This window comes from Lactuca saligna, chromosome 8 (genome assembly GCF_052625555.1).
Source record: "Lactuca saligna cultivar CGN05327 chromosome 8, ASM5262555v1, whole genome shotgun sequence".
Classification (NCBI taxonomy): Eukaryota; Viridiplantae; Streptophyta; class Magnoliopsida; order Asterales; family Asteraceae; genus Lactuca; species Lactuca saligna.
This window is the reverse complement of record NC_136424.1, coordinates 174,836,397-174,841,057: the sequence shown is the minus strand read 5'-3', so window position 1 is coordinate 174,841,057 and position 4,661 is coordinate 174,836,397.

Genomic DNA, 4,661 nt, shown 5'->3' with positions numbered 1-4,661 from the left:
CCTAGGAAGAAGATTAAGACATTTATATAGGCCCCAAGTCCCGAATTTAGGGTTTTCCACGCACAGACCAGACTCGCCGAGTCGGTCGCTTACACCTCGACCCGGATCCCGCTCGGACTCGCCGAGTCCCTCCTTGGACTCGCCGAGTCGGCCCTTTAATTAGGGCTTTTCTTTCCTTTCATGGGTTTTGAAACTTTGGGTGTTACAAAATCCTTATGGAAGAAGATTACAAGCCTTCCCGAGAAGCTCAAAGGCGTCTGAATCCTCCAATGATGGAGGTTGTGAAAAAGGAGATTTTGAAGTTGTTGAATGCGAGAATGATTTACCCTATATCAGATAGTAAGTGGGTAAGTTCGGTCCAAGTCGTGCCGAAGAAGACATGTATTACCGTTACAAAGAATGACCAAGGTGAGTTAGTCCCCACCCGTGTGCAAAATGGGTGGAGAGTTTGCATTGATTATAGACGGCTCAATTCCTCAACCCGGAAAGATCATTTCCCACTTCCCTTCATTGATCAAATGTTGGAAAGGTTAGCGGGAAAAACACATTATTGTTGCTTGGATGGATATTCCGGTTTCCATCAAATACCCGTTGCACTTGAGGACCAAGAAAAAACTACTTTCACATGTCCTTTCGGAACATTTGCATATAGACGAATGCCTTTTGGGCTTTGCAATGCTCCAGCCACTTTTCAAAGGTGCACGGTAAGTATTTTTTCGGAATTTTTTGAGGAAATCATTGAAGTTTTTATGGACGACTTCACAGTTTATGGTAATTCTTTTCATGAATGTTTGGGAAATTTGAAAAAGATTTTGCAAAGATGTATTGAAACCAATCTTGTTTTGAATTATGAAAAGTGTCACTTTATGGTTGACAAAGGTCTCATACTAGGTCATATTGTGTCTTCTAAGGGTCTAGAAGTGGACAAAGCAAAAATAGATGTCATAAAATCTTTACCTTATCCAACTTGTGTTCGTGAGGTGCGCTCATTTCTTGGTCATGCAGGATTTTATAGAAGGTTTATTAAAGATTTTTCCAATATATCTCGTCCCATGTGTGAGCTCCTACAAAAAGACGCAGAATTCAAGTTTTCCAAACAGTGCAAGCAAGCTTTTGATCAGTTGAAAGAGTTGTTGATCACAACACCAATACTTCAATCAGCGGATTGGAGTTAGCCTTTTGAAATCATGTGTGATGCCAGTAATCATGCAGTTGGTGCAGTGTTAGGGCAAAGAAAAGACCGTGTTCCTAATGTCATTTATTATGCTTCAAAAACACTTGATAGTGCACAAGCCAACTATTCAACAACTGAAAAAGAATTGTTATCTATTGTCTTTGCTTTAGACAAATTTCGTCAATATCTGCTAGGTTCTAAAGTCATTGTTTATTTTGATCATGCAGCTATTAGGTATTTACTTGCAAAGAAGGATTCGAAGCCTAGACTCATTCGATGGGTATTACTCTTGCAAGAGTTTGACATTGAAATCAAAGACAAGAGCGGAAAGTCAAATCTTGTAGCTGATCATCTTAGCAGGATTGTTTCTCCCGAAGATTCAACTCCCATTCATGATGCATTTCCCGATGAAAACCTGTTTTCAGCAAAAGTTGCCTCGTGGTATGCCGATATTGTGAACTACATTGTCACAAATCAATTTCCACCAGATTTGACTCGATGGCAAAAAGACAAGATCAAGAAAGAAGCCAAGAGGTATGTTTGATGAGCCATATTTGTGGAAATATTGTGCTGACCAAATGATTAGACGACGTGTGGATCAATATGAGGTATCTTCTATCTTAACATTTTGTCACTCTTATGCTTGTGGAGGACATTTTGGTTGTGACAACCCGAAATTTCCATTGTACGAACATTATCTATTCAATAGAAGCTAGTCCAGTTTCTGTAAATTTCAGACTTGTCCGAACAAGTTTGTGTACATTAGGGTTTACGTTTCTGGACGTATCAGGAGAGTGGATGCTCCTGTAATTGTGAAACTTGAACATTTTAAGTTTCATAATGTTATAGTCCGACTTCTGGAATAAAAATATTTTCTGTCAAAATATTCCAGGACTATAAATAGATTTCTGAATTTAATTAATTCATTATTTACAATTCCAACTAGAGAAAAGCCAATTCTCTCTGACGGATCTTCAGGTTTTCATTCCAGATTGTGAGTCTACTTTCCTAAACGTGTTTTAACACTTGTTATATGCTTTATAACATCAATTACATGTCCAAAATACAAGATCCGTGAGTTTACCGCCCAAGAACGTTCTTGGGGAGTAAACTCCAAAATGGAACTTTAAGGCTTCCTAGTCCCGATTCCGTGTTAGGCAACGAGTAAAGGACCTTGTGTATGATCTTTATAGACTAGAAAGCATCCAAAATCAACAAGTTAGAGGATTTTACGGCCAAGGAACCTCTTGGGCCGTAAACCCCTTTTTAAGGGACAAACATGCCCTAACTTGCCTCCTTGAGCCTAAGGACTTTAACCACTAGTACTTGTACTTAGTTTGGACTTCAAAAACACTTCAAAATGATAGAATTATAGGAGTTTATGGCCAAGGAAGGATCTTGGGCCGTAAACCCCTTTTTCTTGTGTAAAATACACCACAAACACCCCTAAGGCCTTAAGACATTTTAGCTTGAACACATGGGACTTGAATGGAGATCAAAAGACTTCATAATCACTCCTTGAAAGGAGTTTACGGCCAAGGAACATATCTTGGGCCGTAAACTCCAAGTGAAGGCACAAAAGTGTGCCTCTTGTCCCCATTAGCCTTAGATAAATTCATGGAAGCCATCCTTGATGTTTAAGAGCCTCAAAACAATTAAAAGCCATCACCCCATAGGAGTTTACGGCCGTAAACTCTAGGGTGAATGGACTTTAGGCCGAAAACTCCACTATGGAGTATTCTAGAGCCTTAAACTACTTCATGTGTTATTCCAACAAAGCTAGGAGTGTTCTAGGATCAAGATAGCACCATAAAACACCCAAGACCACCATTTGAGGAGTTCACGGCCATAAACCCATGAGTTTACGGCCGTAAACTCCAAGGTGTGGGGTTTGTTGGGTGGTGAACTCCTATGCAAGGCCATTTGATGTTTCAAACCCTTTTGCCTTGTCCCGTAGCAACTTAGATGCAACCATTTGAACCTTAAACACTCATAAGAGTGTTTACATGTTTCCTAAGTGTCTCAACTTATTTATTTAAGTTATTATTTGTCTAATTAGTTATATATATGCTTATTATATGATAACTAAGCTCGTGCGTGTAAACAAGTCTCCGTTTGTCACCTAGCACGGTATCCGACACTGCAATTCAAACGACTCACCACAAGTGAGTTCATACCCCTTGAATCAACCTTTGAAATGATTTTAAATGTTTTAAATACTTTATGGGGGGGGGGGGGGGGAATAGAAGTCAAATATTTATAGTTATTGCTTCAATCACATGTGATTGCATTTAATCACATGTGATTAATAACTAGGAAAACAACGATTTTTACCAATGTTCAAACTGTTTATCAAACTGTTTCACTTCAAATGTTTTACAAACTCTTTTTACTTATCAAATCTTTTATTAAACTTTGTTTTACTCTTATAAATTGCATGCCCATATATGTATATATATATAAGTAATGTTTAAAGGGCTTAGGAAGGCCATCCGCCCTATTTCCTTTTCGCGCACTGAGATGTGGTCTGGTGGGATTTCGGGTGACCATCCGAAGGTCGTTTCAACATTAGTTATATATCATATATACATGTATAGACATAAAAGTACTTCCATATTCATATTTATCAGTACATCAATAGTTAGTTACCATCGGGGTAACACAATACATATACACATACTAGAAACGATACATGTACAATGATGCTAGAAACAATACATATACATATACTAGAAACAATACTTATACAATGATGCTAGAAACAATACATATACATATACTAGAAACAATACTTATACAATGATGTTAGAAACAATACATATACATATACTAGAAACAATACATATACAATGATGCTAGAAACAATACATATACATATACTAGAACGAGAAACAGTACATATACATGGATACTTTATTATTGTGATTTAAATCGGAGCATGACTTAACTGTCATGGCTCGAGTTGTAGCCAGAATTCTCTTGAAGGGAGAGCGTGAGTTTGCGTATAGATCTATACTGGATTGACAATCCTACACCTTGCTGCTAGCTACAGCCGGACCTGCAGGTCTGCGGGTGCCAAACGTCATTCCGTTATTACGACCATTCATTTGTCGTTGTTACTAATCGATAGTATGGTGCAATTTATCACGTAATGCCTTAATATAAATCCGGTTTAAGGTAGTTAGTACAATAGTAGTTCTTATAATACAAGGCTACAGTACTACAATAATTTACCCATTACATATTTTTAGTGATAACCTCACTTAAACGTTTATGTACAAACTATATTTTGTTAAATGATAGTTACATTTGGGAAATTACACATTTTTACATCAAACGAGCATACAAAACAGTTAAGCCTTGGTAGAAGGCTACTTTAATAGAAAATATAGGTTTTTCTGAGAGATTCAAACTTTTACGAACAATTGCACATCTTTACATACATTTTACAAACTTATACTTTATACATGTTCAAACATTTTTGGAT